The sequence below is a fragment of the Juglans microcarpa x Juglans regia genome, chromosome 6S (assembly GCF_004785595.1).
Source record: "Juglans microcarpa x Juglans regia isolate MS1-56 chromosome 6S, Jm3101_v1.0, whole genome shotgun sequence".
In the NCBI taxonomy this organism is placed as follows: domain Eukaryota; kingdom Viridiplantae; phylum Streptophyta; class Magnoliopsida; order Fagales; family Juglandaceae; genus Juglans; species Juglans microcarpa x Juglans regia.
The window spans coordinates 7,941,024-7,959,056 of NC_054605.1; the positions used below are offsets into that span (position 1 = coordinate 7,941,024).

Consider the following 18,033-nt stretch of genomic DNA (forward strand, 5'->3'; position numbering starts at 1 on the left):
GGTTGACCCATTTCAGTAAATGGCCGCCACCCTTCAACAGTTCATGCAAAGTCAAACCACCTTAAATAACCAAACTTCTCTAGCTATCAATGACATAAGGAATAATTTGATCAAGCTGAACACAACCGTGAATGCACAAGAGATAGGAAAATTCTCATCTCAATCCCAACCAAATCCTCAAGTCCAAATTGCTGTCATAGAGTCTTCATCATCTTCTGAAGCAAATGTCAAGACTTGCATGACCATAAAAACTCTTTGTAGTGGTAAGGAGGTTGATACATTAAGTAATGAAGCTGGCAAGAAAGGTGAAAGTTCTATTTCCAATGCACAAGGTAAAAATTCTGATGTTGATGTTTCTTTGGAACCAAAAGTAACTCCTCCGACACCTTTTCCTCAAAGATTGGTTCCTTTACATAAAGATAAACATCATGATGAGATTTTAGACAGTTTTAGACAAGTGCACATTAACATTTCTCTTATTGATGTCATTGAGTAAATCCCAACATATGCCAAATTTTTGAAGGATTTGTGTACGGTTAAAAGAAAACTTAATGTGCAAAAGAAGACATTCCTCACAGAATAAGTCAGCGCCATTATCCAATCCAATAATCCTCCTAAGTATAAAGATCCAAGTTCTCCAACAATAGCTTGTGTTATAGGAAGCTCCAAAATAGGCCAAGCACTACTAGACTTAGGTTCTACTGTTAATTTGCTTCCTTACAATTCCTATGAACAACTTGGTTTAAGGGAGATGAAACCAACTTCTATCATCTTGCAATTGGCCAACTATTTAATTAAAAAGCCTAGGGGAGTAGTAGAATATGTGTTGGTGCAAGTGGATAACTTTTCTTATACCGCTAATTTTGTGGTATTAGATGTTCAATTAACTTCTCATTCTATTTTTCAGGCACCCGTCATTTTAAGGAGGCCATTTTTGGCTACTTCCAACGCTTTGATAAATTGTCGAAGTGGCATCCTTAAATTGATGTTTGGAAATATGAAGTTGGAATTAAATGTGTTCAACACTTTTAGGTAGCCACAAGATTTGAAAGAACCCCAGGAAGTGAATTGTTTGGAATCTTTACTTGCTGAAGAATTTTTTTTATTAGAGCAAGAGAGTCAAATGGAACATGTTTTACCTAGAACTTTAGAAAATATCGAGTTGTTGGATACTAATGTAGTAAATTCTGGTGCAGGTAGCAAAATGGACTCATTGTGGCAACTCAAATTTAAAGACCTGCCACTTCAATCCATAAACCAACAACCATCGGACAAAGTCCCTCCATCTTCGATTTTGAAACCACTACCTGAATTGTTGAAATATGTTTATTCTTAGGCCAACTAACACTTTTCTATGTATTATCTCATCTTCTTTGTTAGTTGAACAAGAGGAGCAACTCCTACAGGTCCTCAAGCAACATAAAGGAGCACTTGGATGGTCGGTTGCTGACATTAAAGGAATCAGCCCACCATTTGCACACATCGAATTTTCCTGGAGGAAAATTCATCACCAACTCGAGAGATGCAAAGGAGGTTGAATTCTATGATGAAGGAGGTGGTTAAAAATGAAGTCTTGAAGCTCTTGGATGTAGGTATCATCTATCCCATCTCGGATAGTCAATCGGTAAGTTCTACTCAAGTAGTTCCTAAGAAATCTGGGATTACAGCTGTGAAAAATGAAAAGGTTGAGTTAATCCCAACTAGGACCACCACAGGATGGCGCATGTGCATTGATTTTAAGAAACTAAATGCTGTCCCAAGAAAGAACCATTTTCCATTACCATTTTGTAGACCAAACTTTGAAAAGAGTTGTGGGCCACAGTTTTTATTGTTTTCTCGATGGTTTTTCAGGATATTATCAAATTGAAATAGCCCCTGAAGACCAAGAAAAAAACTACTTTCACTTGCCCGTTTGGAACTTTTGCATTTAGGAAAATGCCCTTTTGTACTTTGTAATGCACCCACCATATTTCAGCGATGCACGTTAAGTATTTTTAGTGACATGGTTGAGCATATCTTGGAGGTGTTTATGGATGATTTCCCAATCTATGGTAATTCGTTTGATGCATGCCTTACTAACCTCACTACTATCATAGCTCGATGTGAACAGAAAAATTTGCAGCTTAAATACATTCCCTTAGTTTGAGTTCTTGAGAATTTTATAAGCCTTTGTGTTGAGCTATAAACTAACCTAATTACATTCTAATGCCCAAGACCTCAATATGATTTGATCTTTTGTAGAGAATTTTGAGTTCAGTGGCTCACTCTAGGGTCCTTCATTTTTAATCGCATTACTTGCTAGAGACTAACAAGAAGCTAGTTAGGGGGTGTGATAAAGTGTCAAAACACTACATGATTAAGTTGTTAAAGTGAATAAATTGTTTAACAAAAAATGAATTAAGCACTTAACTATGCAGTAGTTTTTAGTACGTGACTCAATGTTAAATCCCAAAGTTTCGCACTTAAAAGGATTTATAATGCAGCTGTTAAGCCACATCAGAATTAATATCTGAGTTTTACCCCTCGCATTGTGAACACTTAATCCCAATTGATGTAGGGCATTTTTGAAAAAGGTCTACCAATTGGACTGGCTGAAAGAAGAATGAGAGGACCACATGCTTAGGGCTGAAAGGGAATGCACTGGAACGTGGGGCACGATCGAAAAGCACAAAGCACGACATGAAGTTACGAAACAATTGGGGAGTGGAAATGCAAGGTGCAAGGGTACGTAAATCTTGCTACACGCTGGGCTTGCTAGTTAGAATCAAAGGCTGGACAGATTCACGCACGGACGAAGGGCACGATGGCATGTGGCCTCAAGTGTTGAAAGGGAGTAGAAATCCCAGGGGAAAGGGGCACAAGCAGCATGGCCAGGAGATATAAAAGAAAATAAAATCACGCTGAAAGGGTGGTTGTTTTTCTGAGATTATTTTTTCTATCGCAGCTTTGTTTATGCGCCTAGCAACCCTTCTATGAGTTTTAGTTTTATCTGTTTTAATTTCTATTCTCTGGAAAGATGATGTTAGGCTAACTTTGTAGCTTGAGTTGTGGAGAGTGTCTAGGTTTGATTTGGGCTTTGGGTTAATGAAATTTCTGTTGGTATGAGCTTTTCTTTACTTTGCTGCAAATTAGATTTTGAGTTGAGAATTGAAGGACTTTCTTGCTCTTGCTCTGTTGTAGACGTAATGGCACAACAAAGGCTTGAATTTATCAAGGTTTCCTTCGATCAGTTGCTATTGTGATTTTGATTGGTAATATAGTGAAGGCTTTTAAAGAAATGGTGCATGTCCGAATGTAAACTTTTCATTTTCCAATAATCGATTCCTTGACTGGATTGATGATTGAGATTTAGCACCTCTTAAAATTAACTAAAAGTTGGATAAAAAAGAGGCCCTATCTGCAGCTCAAGTGTTTGATATATTGTCTTTTGGTGTTAATTTTTCTGAAATTTCTAATTCCTTACATCCATTTCTCTAGCATTCATTTCTTTTCTCATTTCTTTTAATTTACAAGCATTAAGAAAATCATTCTTTAAGAAAAATAGAGAAAAAATCTTAACCATTCTTCATTAATACACTCCATATCAGTACACAAACATACTTTTCTGGTTTCTCTTCTTAGTTGTGTAAATAGCTCTTGCACAAACAAGTTCCTCACACAAGCGCAACTCATTACATGGTTGCTCTTCATGAACATTGTTGTCCCTATGGAAATGACTATGGAACTCATCCATTTACTACTTTGATAGCTTCTACACTTGGAACACAGATTTAGAAGACCATCAAGGCTGTGGTGCACCAGTTAAGGCGGTGAAAAATGTTGATATTCCAATGAAAATCAACCACGACTTTGACAAAATGGATATTGGAGTAAGTAGTCCTGATGAATTTGACAAAATTAATGGATATGACAAAGTTAATGCGTTGTTTATTACTGCTGCAGGTGAGAACTCACTTTTGTTCTTTAAACCAGTCAAACGAAAAAGAATTCGGAAGCTGAGACTTTATTGTAATATTTTTGAATATTTTTAAATATATATTTTTTAAATATCATTCAAATAAAAAATATTTTTCAATTTCAAAATTTCAAATTATTCATTTAATCGTTATATAATTATTACAACTTTCATAAATTTTTAAACAAAATACAAAAAATAATATAACTATTTCAACTTCCAAAATTCATATTCTCAGTGGACATTTGGCTTCTTATTCTCAGTGTTTCCACACCCGTTTAGAGCTAAAAGTCGTGGGCTTCCTGCAAGACCAATTCAAAGTTTGAGTCTTTATACATCAAGCATTAACTAAGACCAATTCCAAGCTTGAGTCCTCCTAATTACATATACCTCATCAGGTCATTAAATGCTATATAAGGGATCGAAGGTGCGCATTCCCCCAATATTCCCAAAATGGCTTATTGCAAGGTTTCTACCACCACCTTTGCATTTTACTTGATGGCATTTCTATTTCTTGCGGGGAATGTTGCTCCCCGTGAAATCGGTACCGGATTTCTTCAACACGGTTTGTAATATTAACATATAATTAACCTTAAAGAATCAATAATAGTATCAAGTTGATTCCTTCAGTCGATTATTTACGTAATCTTGCCTTGAGTGGATCAGATTGTAAGCCATGATGGTAGTGATGAAATTCGAAGAATTCTTCACAGTTCACCTGACGATAGGCAGGGAAATGTTCACAGCAGGCACGACAAATAGAAGAAAAATGGTTTCATCGTAGAGCTTTTGTAGTACTGATCTAAGATACTTCAACTACAAAGCTATATTCCTTTTAGTATGGTGGATGATATATCTAAAAAGTCCGTGGATGTATAATTTTCAAAGTAAGTGTGTGTGTGTACCCAAAATGGGGCATCATGGTTTCAGGTTCAGTGTAATTTCCAGTCAGCAATAAAATGATATGGAATGTTACCTAATTTCATGTTGACGATATTTTCAAAATAATTTGCATATGGCATTTTATCATGTATTGATGATAAAGAGCAAATCTCTTACTTCGGAAATTATGTACCTGGCATATAATTTCATTTACTTTGAAATTAGTTGTCTAAAACCTCTTTCATCTGGAAATAATTAATTGTATTATTTAAACCACCAAATTAATTAATTAGACGTAATACTTGATAAGAGAAACCAAACGTTCTACCAACTTCGAAAGCATGCATGCATCAAATTACTATTCTGGGTCCATCCGTCCACCCGTATGCAAGGTTAATTCCCAAGCTCTTCAGCGGTTGTTTAGCAAATGTGAACATTCCATCCAACTTCATGCCTGAAAAATGTCTTAAAACTTTATATTTATAATAACACTGTGTAAATTAGAGAGTCTAGTTCTTGATATATTTGACAACTATAAACATAAATGTAAACCGCTTGTGTTGAGAAAACAACATGACGCGGTACTAAAAATAACCATTTAATCAAGTTAGATTAGTTATAAATTGAGTACTTGTATATATATCCAAGCAGTACTATTAATGATGATCAATATATATGGTCTTTAGCTAAGCACATTAATCTTCATCTTGTATTCACAAATAGCGTAGTCTAAGGTAGAAAGTAATAATATATATATATATATAAATATATTTAAGTACCATTTATCATTGCCGAACGGTCAAATTTATAATTACTTAAGGGCCTAAGGCCATATTAAGGTACCATAATCGTGACGTCAAATCGATTTTTTTTTTTTTTTTTTTGGAGGAGGATGGTACCATCAAAGATTTATTGAAATCCTCACTTTTGGTGGAGGGAAACCGTAATTACATCATAAAACTAACTTATTATAATCCAATCTATACAATAAACACCCATCAAGACTCAAATAAAATCCAATACATAAACCAAACTATGTACGAAGGTGAGAAAGTCCAAGTTTTTCAGTTAAAAATCCTCTTAACAACTTCAGAATATCACCATAAACCTCCCAATGAGCCAACAATCCTTCCGCACCTATTTTTGCAAGATAATCTGCCAAATAATTTCCTTCCCGATAAATACGTTGAAACTTTACATTCATCCCTCTACACAAATCTTGAATATCTTCCCAAAAATCTTCCAAATACCATACTGAGCATCTCTTATCCATCAACCATTTTATAACCAACATAGAATCCATCTCAATATCAAGATTAAGGAAACCAAAGGATTTTGTAAACCTCAAGCCATCCAACAATCCTAATAATTCTGCTTTCTTATTCGTCCCATAACCAAAATAATTAGAGTAAGCAGCCAAAAACTTACCATGATGATCGTGAAAGATGCCACCAGCTCCCATCGCACCAGGGTTGCCAATACAACTTCCATCTATATTTAACTTTATTCGGCCAGCAGGAGGAGGATGCCATCGAATTAATATAGGCAGCTTAGAAGACATCAACTTGAAAGGTACTGCTAACATATTCAGGATCTTTTGATCTCGGCATGTGATCTTTCAATTTCAGCACCGACCAGCCAACATGATGTAACTCTAGCCCAGATCACCTGAGATGACTCACAAAAATCTTCCATTCTAGCTTTGCACCTTCTATTCCACAAACACCATAGAACAATACATGGTATCATACCAAATAGTAAGCAAACTTTTGTAGAATTCTTTGCTTTACGGAACCAATAGTCCGCTCTATCACGCCATCCCCTCCCTCTCATGGGTTGTAAACCCACACAATTAAAAGATTTTTTCCAGATCAGTTCAGCAAGCTCCCCTTTTGTCAAAACATGATTTAAACCCTCAAACTCCCCCATGAGACAACAATTGCATTTGGAGACAATAGAGATTCCAATCTTGAGAACATTATCATCTAGGGTTGTACAAGAAACTAGAGAACTGATCAGAATCGACCCATACGGCCACTGGAGCTCGAAACTGGCCGAAACCGGAGTAGAATCGGTCGGCGAGTGGTTGAATTTGACAAAAACCGATGTCCAGCAGTTCAGTCCCAGTTTGATCCTGGCCTGGACCGCTGAATCGACAGAACTGATAAAATGTTTTTTTTTTTTTAAGTATAAATATATGAAACGACGTTGTTTCACTTAAGCCAAACAGCACCGTTTGCTTTATATTTTAAGGGATCGGTCAAGATTTTCTTCATTTTAAAGGATCGGTGCGGTTTCAATTTTAGACCAAAACCGCACCGATACCTTCGGTTTTCACCCCTATAATATCATCCACACTCAACGCATTCAAAAATGCTTTCCATACCATTACCAAAAGTTTTTTGGGTAATGAAGACTGCCATACCCCTTCAACCATGTAACCTCAGGAATATGAATACGTAAACAAGACCAAGCACTTTTTGTGGTAAACTTCCCATCAACATTTTCAATGCACACCAAAATATCGTCACCATCCTAATGTTGACCCAAGCTTTGCATAATAGAGTAAACTCTATCAGCACCAACTAGCCGCACAAGCAAGTCAAAGTCTCATTCATTATCAAGTTTGCATTCTTGTATCAAAATCTTTGGGAATGGACATGTCAGAAACTGATTAAAGGCCCCTCATCCGACCATTTATCATACCGAAAGGAAATTCTTCCTTCCCTTATTTTCCTGTGAGAATGATTTAGTACCAACGGTAAGTTCCTCACAATGATACGCCAATTTTTTGAGCCTTTACAAGAATCAATCAACGACACATGATTATCTTTCACATATTTAGCTCAGAAAAAATTCGCCCAAAGAGAGTTCTCATGTAAAAGCTTCCATGCAAATTTGACATGTAAAGAAAGTTGAATATCATCCAACCTTTTTATGCCTAAATCTCCTTCCTCAAACAGAAAAAAAAATCATCTTCCACGAGCGCTAACAACGTTTATCTCACCCATCCAAAGAACCCCAAAAAATTTTCTAAGACAACCATTTGTTCTTTGCAGTATAGCTTTAGGAACTTGTATACAACAAAGTAAATGAATCATCAACCTCATCAAAAATTGTCATATCAAAATCAACCGAGCACCTTGAGACAATAAGTTAGATTTACAACCACTGTGTATGCCACCTCCAGAAATCACTCTATGGCCTCAAGCAAGCCTCCCGGAACTGGTTTTTTAAACTAACATCTATTCTTCTTAATGCAGGTCTCATTCAATCTCAGGCCGATCAATCTCTCTTCACCTTGGTCACTGCTACCAGTCTCACAATTGTTCTCGTTTACGCTGATGACATCTTGGTTGCAGGTAATGATCTCTCTCAGGTCTCTTACTTCAAGTCTGTTATTTCCACTCACTTCAAAACCAAGGATCTTGGATCCCTAAAATATTTCTTTGGACTTGAAGTTGCTCGCTCTCATTCAGGCATTTTTCTTAATCAGAGAAAATATGCCCTAGACATTCTTGCTGATAGTGGCCAACTTGGCTCCCATCCTGCTCCATTTCCTTTGGAACATAATCTGAAGCTCAAAGACGCTGATGGTGACCTTCTACCTGATCCCACCTCTTATCGACGGTTAGTTGGGTGCCTCATTTATCTCACCATCACCAGACCTGATATCGCAGTGAATATTCTTAGTCAATTCATGCATGCTCCCCGGCTTCCTCACATGACAGCTACCACCCGTGTTCTCTACTGTATTAAAAGCACTCTAGGTCAAGGCATTTTCTTTTCTTCCTCTTGTGATCTTCATGTCAGTGCTTACACTGATTCTGATTGGGCCAGCGGCCCCACCACTCAGTGCTCTACCACTAGTTTCTTCATCATACTTGGTTCTAGCCCTATCTCCTGGCGCACTAAGAATTAGACCACAGTTGCCCGATCCTCTACAGAAGTCTAATACCGCGCTATGGCCGTTACTCCTTGTGAACTCGTCTGGCTACAACAACTTCTTCATGACCTCGGCATTTCACATTCTGCTCCCATGACCCTCTATTGTGACAACCAGTCCACACTCTACATTGCTCACAATCCTGTTTTCCATGAGCTCACCAAACATATTGAAATCGACTGTCACATCGTCCGTGATAAACTTCGTTCTGGTCTCTTCACCAACACTCATCTTCCCTCTTCTGAGCTGATCACCTATATCTTCACCAAAGCGCTGAGTTTTGATCTCTCCCATCATTTATCTTGCAAGTTGGACATTATGGACCTTCATATACCAACTTGAGGGAGAGTATAATAGCACATAGTCCTTTAATTTTAGCAATCCCACCAATTTTGTTAATTGACAGTTACACAATTTCTGTATAGCTAATTTGTCTCTCTTTCCATATACAAACCATCTACTCATACTTATATATTTGTATATCAGATCAATGAATAATATGAGATTGATTTCTACCAATTTATTTCTGAACATGCATCGTCCTCAAGTGAGCCCCATTCATGTTGTAGGTGATATAAATAAATGGCTCGATCGATTTTTCTTTGCCAACACTCAGCCGGTAGCACCTTCACTCTCAAGGCCACTAGTAGGTTAGAGATCATCAATGAATCTAGAAACTACCTCTTGTCAAATCACGCCATGTCTCAAATCAAATCCAAATAAGGAAGTATAGATTCTAGTCAATTAAAATATCCCTTCTAGCTAGTCGTAACATGAATCAAGCCCGATACATGTTGAAGTCCTTCTTGTACATGCAACCAAGAATTTATGTTGTATAAAGCATTCAACTGCAACATATGAAAGTAGACTGATCAGGTATCAATTTCTCTAATAACCTTGCTTTCAGACTTGAATCATATGCGGTCAGCTGGCGTTCGTTTATTGTCAGGTTGCTCGTCACCATTTGTATCCATAGTCAATGGCAAAGCAAATTATACACTCGACTCAAAAGGGTTAACAAGGAAGTATTAAGTGATATGATTTTCAGAAAAAGTAATACGGACCCTTTGAACTATGAATGAAAAGAACTCATAGGTCTGCCAGTCCCACGTTGACCAATCCCTGACATTGCTCAAAGAACATATTTGAAATAGCGAAAGTCTTGCAACTTGAGCTCCCACTCAATTAGTATGGGCCTTTTGGGTCGGGACTCCTCATTACTGGAATTTCAATTCCCACCCCATCGTATTTCCTTCCAACACATGCTATCAAATTTGTATAAAAGACTGGATGTGTAAAAAAAAAAATTATAAAAATATATTATAAATTGTTAGAGCAAATGGAGATCTACATTAATTAAGCCTACAAACGTATAGACTTAAGTTTGAATGAATGTGTTGAACCTTTGAACATGGATTAATTGAGTACATTCAAACACCAATACTAACCATTTGAATGTTATAACTTACTAGCAGAACAGATGGAATATCATCCGAACTAATATATTAATTATGCATTTTAAAATCGTTTGAATATATAGAAAAGCAGATCGAACATCCAAGCAATACTAAAATGCCTTCGAACAAACTATTATCATTACTTCCTTCAAATTTCTGATTCTAGAGAGATAGATAGATATAGTATGTGGATCCCACAACATTAAAATGTTAAGATCCAAAATGAGGTTTTCATATCGTGTCCATATCTCTCGATATGCTTAGAAAGTTTCTGTAGAACAAAAAATTGTAGAAAATAACAATCTCAGACGTTATGCATAGAACGTACTCATCCATTCGCAAAGAGCTATATATCCATTTAGAACTCATTTAGCATCTTTGTGGGATCATCCTTTGTAGATGCAAGATGCAATATTAACATTTGAATGAAATTAACATAAGCAACTTGAACACAGATGATGGGGTCACTGTACTTAGATTAACTAAGCAATTATTTAATTGAACTACATAGCAATTTATTTGAAATTGTTCATTTGATCAACTAATTTTTTTAGGCCAAAACAAGTTGATCACAAGTTACATTTACTTATGTTATTAGTATTAGTAATCGGTTAATAAATAAAGTATTTACATGTTTGGAGGTTGTTTTACATTGCATGCATCATCACCTCATTTCAATATCATAACAAACTACGAAATTATGTTACTACATTGGTATAATTGTGCACTCATCACACACTGATATTAGTTCATAAACTGCTTTTGCATATGAATGAAAACTTTATAGGTTTGATTGTTGCCATTATGCTTGAATTTTTTGGCTGAATTGGTTCTCCAACTAGACAATTATGTAATTACTTTTATAGGTTGTTATATAATATAGGGTGTGTATTCTGTTTCAGTATTTTTTTTTTTTTTTTTTTTTTTTTGTATTTTGTAAATATTAAGGAAACCATTGTAAACGATCTTGACAGCAATGACAGAAATCAGCCGAATGTGATTTAAGGACCTACAATATATTGTGCACGATTTGAGGACACTGTTATTCTTGTAAACATTTATTTTCCATATTTATACTTACCTTGTAAATCATAAACGTTAAGGGACAACCTGTATTCGGCTCCCATCTCTTGTAAACTTTGCAACGTAGCCTTTTGATGGTAAATATACGAGGGTTTTCCAAAATTTTGATTTGGTATTATGGTATCCAGAGCCTAAACGTGACAACTGTCTTTTTTTCCAGACCCGATCCCATGGCCTCATCTTCAATCCTTGTCAATCCCGGTGACGTTCACAGCCTTGTTACGATTAAACTCACCAAAGATAATTATCAACCCTATGGAAACTCAAATTGTCTCATACTTGCGTGGCCAACTCTTGTTCGGTTTTGTTGATGGTACCATCGCCCCTCCCTCTCCCACCATACCCAACCCTGATGCCAATACATCCGACTCCACCACCCCCGAAATAACCAATCCTAAATACACCTCCTGGTTTGACTAAGATCAAAGTGTTCTAAGTACCCTGGCTTCTTCTCTAGCTGAAAGCATTTTGGGACAAATGGTTGGGCTCTCCACCTCTAGAGAAGTCTGGACAGCCCTTGAGAGAATGTTTGCCTCTCATTCTTCTACACGAGCTATCCAAACTCACCTATAGCACAAGTTGTAAGGATGGTGGCCTACGGTGCACGCGGTAGGGATGGTGGTAAGTAGGGATGGTGGTAGAGTCCGGCTTGTGATTCCAGCCTACAGTACTCTGATAGGTACCCCTTGTGTGGAAAGGAACTGTAGGGATGGTGGTAGAGTTATGCTTGGATTCCCACCTACGGTGCACACGGTAGGGATGGTGGTAGTCTCACTTGTGATTCCCACCTATGGTGCATGCGGTAGGGATGGTGGTAAGCAAAGACGGTGGTAAAGTCCCACCTGTGATACCCGCCTACAATGTACGATAAATGATTATGTTAGGCCATTTTCTGGAAAAATGGTGGCTAATGATTTAATGGTTACGAGCACCATTTTATGGGAAAATGGTTGATTTATGTTTGGGCCATTTTTTAGAAAAATGGCGAATATTATTCATGGCATGTTTTGGGTCAAATTGGATTTTTGACCTGTGTTAGAAAATAATCATTTTCATGTCACAAATTTAATCTACAATTGTTGCAGATCACATCTCTTGTACCTTCAATCATTACAACATTGTTACCTCATTTATGGTATTGTAATTTAGAACCTTTGTCATTGTCTGGTTTCATTTTTCACTACCTTTGTCATTGGAGCATTTTTCCTCTTTCTAAGTAGCATGTTGTCTTTTCTTCTAGTCATCCTTAATTTTTTAAACATGAGTTTTCTCTGATACATTGTGACATTTTTTGACCCATTTCCCACTCCTTTATTAAATTTAATGTAGGTTTCGTTAACTAGTTGAAGAGAGGAATGGACTTTAATCTACAGTTGTTGTAGATCACATTTTCCACACCTTCGATCATTACAAAAGTGTTAACTCATTTGTGGCATCGCAATTTTGAACATTTGTCATTTTTTGGTGTCATTTTTCACTACCAATATGATACACATTGGAGTATTTGCCCTTTTTCTTAGCATCATGTTGCCTTTTCTCCAAGTCATCAATAATTTTCTAAACATAAGTTTTCTCTAGCACAATAATGTGACATTTCTCGACCCATTTCCCACTCTTCAACTAATTTTAAAGTAGGTTTTGTTAACTAGGTGAAGAAAGGAATGAACTTTAATCTACAATTGTTGCAAATAACATCTTTACACCTTCATTCATTATAACACTGTTACCTCATTTATGGCATCGTAATTTTGAATGTTTGTCATTGTTTGGTTTCATTTTTCGCTACCAATATAATCATTTCTCTTGTATTGTCCATATTTATTCATTTTTTTTCAAAAGGAGTGTGCGGCGCTTGCGCACTCTAGCTATGACTGCAAATATCATTTCTCATTTTCTTTACTTGATTTTTATTTTTTTATATAAAAAATTCTCTTTCTCAAGATTATAAGAATATTTTCCTATTTTAGATAACTAATGTATGATAGTTAGGAAATGATCTAAGTATATATAATAATTTTGAAATTGCACATGTTAAGCCATGTCATCAATTAATGCATTAAATGACGGTTTTGTCTAAACTAATTTGAAAGGCCATGCATGTCAATCAATATTAGACAAATTTGGAAACTTTACAGTTTGAAACTCGCCATCTTCTTTTATCTGCATCTAATTTATTATATTTTTTTTATATGAAATCTGGAAATTCATTAATCAAAAGAGTTTACAGACATTTATCAAGTCAAATAGCCTGAGAAATAAAATCTGGATAAGATTCATTCCACATGGAGATGTCCTCCACGTTCCAAGCATAACGAGCAAGAATATGAGCCGCCCGATTACCTTCTCGATAGACATGTTGAAACTTGCATTCCACAAACACTCTAAGCAACTTTCGTATTTCACTCAATAATGGGTCCAACTTTGCATCAGAAGGAACTTCATTATTGAGTACTTGGATAACCATCAAACAATCTGATTCCACAATCAAACTATGAATTCCCATACTAGCATAGAGTTGTAAGGCATGGAAAATAGCCAGCGATTCAATAGCTTCAGCATTAATCACTTCCAATTTTACCTCACTTGCTACCAACAACACCTTACCTTCTTCATCTTTGAGCACCATCCTCACCCCAGCCTTATGAAGGTTACCGAAAACAGCACCATCCACATTAAGTTTCAACCAACCTGAAGGTGGGGGCTTCCAGTCATAGAACTCTCAAACTTTCGTCCTGGGCAATTGCTTCAGATCCGTATAAGATTGCATAACAGACAGTGCATGATCAATAACATGTTGTACTGCAGGACATTTCTGATCATGAACCATTTGATTTCTTCTCCACCAAACTCCCCAAGCGATAGCAAAGAAAGTTGCTAGCTCTTCCTCCTTTCCCTGATTTAAAATTGCCAAGGCTACTTGCTGCACTGGTAAGTTAACTTCTAACTGTTGAATGAGAGGAAAATAAGAAAGCCAGCTTGAGTAAATATTAGGACAGTATAATAAAGCATGAGAAATGTCCTCAGATTGTTGATTGCAAAAATAGCAGGATCTTTCGATATTGACATGCTTTTTAAGAAGATTTTGTTGGGAAGGAAGAATCTCCTTGCATGCCCGCCAGGCAAAGACTTTTATCTTATTAGGAACTCTCATTTTCCTCTTATCAGATTGCTCATTTGGATAGATCATTACTTTCAAAATATCTGTAACCAAGCTTGGATTGAAGAGAGCTCGAAGCTGAACTAAATCCCAACCTCACGAAACTGGATTAATTAACCTGTCAACAGAGGCATCTCTATACTCATCCGAAATTAAAATAGCTTCCTTCATCAAAGATTGATGGCCTAGAACCCAAGGATCCCTCCAGAGCTTAGCTAGTCTACCATCCCCTATCCTCCATGACCACCCTTGACTCATCAACTTCTTTGCCTCCCAAATGCCTCACCAGGTAAAAGAAGGTCTCTTACCTAATCCAGCATCTAAGAACATTCCTTGAGGGAAGTATTTTGCCTTGAATACCTTATGGATCAAAGAATCTGTCTCCTGCATAATCCTCCACACTTGTTTAGCTAGTAAAGACAGGTTGAACACATGCAGGTCCTTGAATCCGAGTCCCCCTTTCCCTTTCTGATCACACATTTTTTTCTAACTCATCCAATGGATTCTCTTTTCATCCTTCTTTTGACCCCAGCAAAACTTTGTCATCATTGATTCCAATTCTGAACATAGACTAATTGGGAGGAGAAAACAGCTCATAGAATAAGTTGGGAGTGAAAGTGCTACTGCCTTGATTAGTACTTCCCTACCACCTTGGGATAACATATTCTCTTTCCAACCTTGAAGCTTTTTCCAGACCTTTTGTTTCAACTTAGAGAAAACCTTTGATTTTAAGCGACCAATAACAGGCAGAAGACCCAAATACTTCCCATAACTTTGCACCTCAGAGACACCCCAAAGCTGTCGTAACTCTTCCTGACTGTCCCTTGTAACATTGCCACTAAAAATCATTGCAGTTTTCTCCATGTTAATTTCCTGACCAGATACATGTTCATACTTTTTCAAGAAAGCTTGAATCTTTAAATTTTCACCCACATCCGCTTTACAAAAAATGATGCTATCATCTGCAAATAATAAGTGATTAATGCAATGGGCATTTCTACAAATCTTAATACCTGAGATCTTATGCTGACTGGCTGTATCTTTCAAAAGAGCAATTAAACCTTCAGTAACTAGTAGAAAAAGATAAGGGGACAATGGATCCCCTTGTCTAATCCCCCTACTTGGCAAAATATAACCCTTAGGCTCCCCATTAACTAAGACTGAAAAAGATGCAGACTGAATACAATTCATAATCAACTCAATCAACCAATCCTCAAACCCCAATATGCTCATAACTTCCTTCAAAAAACTCCATTCAACCCGGTCATAAGCTTTACTCATATCGAGTTTGAGGGACATAAAGCCTTTTTTACCAGTTCTCTTCATTTTCAAAAAATGGACTAACTCATATGCTACTAAAACATTGTAGTAATGAGTCGCCCAGAGACAAAAGCACACTGGGAATCTAAAATGATACATGGCAATATCTTCTTAATCCTATTAGCAATGACCTTTGAAATTAATTTGTAAATTACATTGCAAAGACTAATAGGTCGAAAATCAGCCACCATCACAGGGGACTTCTTCTTGTGAATCAAAGAAATAAAAGTGTGATTCATAGAGGCGGGATATAATACCAGAATTCAAGACTTCCAGAACAGCACAAGACACTGACTTACCCAGGATATGCCAATAATGTTGAAAGAACAAAGGTGCCATGCCATCGGGTCTTGGTGCTGATGCTGGTTCCATCTGCTTCAAAGCGGCAAACACCTCAGCTTCTGTATAAGGCTTGCTCAAATCAGCATTCATCTCCTCAGTTACTCTGCCAGCCAAGGACCCCAAAAAATCACAATTTCCTCGTTGCATTGTTGCTGAAAACATACTCTTGAAATAATCAACAATCAATTGATTTCTGAGTTCACCTTCCTTCCATTCACCCTCCTCATTCTGTAACTTTCCAATTGAGTTCTTTTTCTATTTGTGATTAGCCTTAGTATGGAAAAATTTTGAATTATGATCTCCTTCTCTCAACCACAAGGCTTTAGCTCGATGCCTCCACATAATCTCCTCCCTCTCTAACCATTTATGAACCTCTTCCCTAGCAAATTACAATTCCTCTCTTCTCAGTCCCATCAGATCACAATCTTGCAACAACTTGAATCGATCTTTAGCCTTCTGTAATTGTCTTTGGACATTACCAAAATCTGCACGATTCTACACTTGAAGCCTTTTACCACATCGCCCAATCCTTACCATCAAATCTTTCATTGTACTACTTTCATTAGCAAAATTCCATGTAGTCTTCACAATGTTATCACAACCTGGTTCACCAATCCTCATGGCTTCAAATCTAAATAATCGATCCTTCCTCTTCTCAGTTTGTGCACCTTCAGTTTCCAACCAAATGGGGGTATGATCTGAATAAGCCACAGATCCATGAACAACTTCAGCTTGTGGAAATAAATTCCACCATTGAGGATTACCAAAGAATCTATCCAGCCGTTCACTCACTTTAGAACCAGCCTCCCTCCCATTACACCATGTAAATTTAGGACCCTTAAAACCAATATCTCTCAGTAAACAATCATCAACAGTTTTCCGGAAAGCTTCCATCTGACTCTGCATTTGTTCTCTTCCTCCCAATTTCTCATGATTAAACAGAACTTCATTAAAATTTCTAAAAATTAGCCACCCCTCATCCTCATTTCTTCTTAACAAGCGAATTAGATCCCAGGATCTATTTCTTTGGCTAGAATCAGGATGACCATAAAATCCAGTAATGAAAAACTTCAAAGATCTACACCCCTCTGCTTTCACACAAGCATCAATATGAGATTTCGAATAACTCAAAATCGATAAATTAACATCCCTCCCCCATAACATTGCAAGTCCCCCACTTTTTCCTTCACTATCAACCGCTAAACAATTAACAAAACCAAACTTAAATTTGCATCTCTCAAAATCGCGTACCTTCATATGTGTTTCCTGAAGAAACACTATATCGGGAACTTCCTTCTTGATGAGATCCTGAAGGATCCGAATGCCTCGTGGGTTCCCAAGTCCACATGCATTCCAGCTGAGGCATTTCATGGCTCTCGGCAGTGTTGGGATCCAGCCACCGCCGATACAATCGTGAGATTTTTCCGCGTCTTCATTTAGAGGAGGGGACGCCACCTTCCTCCGTGAAGCTCAAGTCGCAACTTCCTCCTCAACCAACAGCTCTTTCCGTTCGAGGGTCAAAGACGTCCGATGTGGGGAGACTAAAACAGGAGTCTGTTGTTTGTTCAAGAGGGATAACCTTTTCCATTTGCGACCCTCAAGTAAGTTGGGTTTAATAACCTTTTGTCCAACCAAGCCTTTTTGGGCTTCCTTATTTGTGATTACTGGCCCATCAACATGGCCTTTGGTCCCCACGTCGAAATCTTCTTCTAAATTTACGAAGCCCATTTGAACACCATTCGGCATCTCCGAAATTCCCTCATCCACCTTCATCAATTCTTGCGAAACATCCGCATCAGTTTCCTTATCACATACTTTCTCACGTTCAACCATCTTTGCTGGAATCTCGGAATTCAACGGCTGCATGTCTTGTAAAACCGTCTCCTTTAAT

The 18,033-nt window shown here is 37.2% G+C and overlaps 2 long non-coding RNA genes across 2 annotated transcripts in view; both read left to right on the forward strand.

The window, feature by feature from the left end:
• Window positions 1-18,033, forward strand: part of LOC121236808 — an 89,799-nt gene that overhangs the window by 68,622 nt on the left and 3,144 nt on the right. The window lies entirely within an intron of this gene.
• Window positions 2,951-3,455, forward strand: LOC121236807. Its single transcript, XR_005934812.1, has 2 exons — window positions 2,951-3,099; window positions 3,181-3,455. It is a non-coding gene; the product is annotated as an uncharacterized LOC121236807 (long non-coding RNA).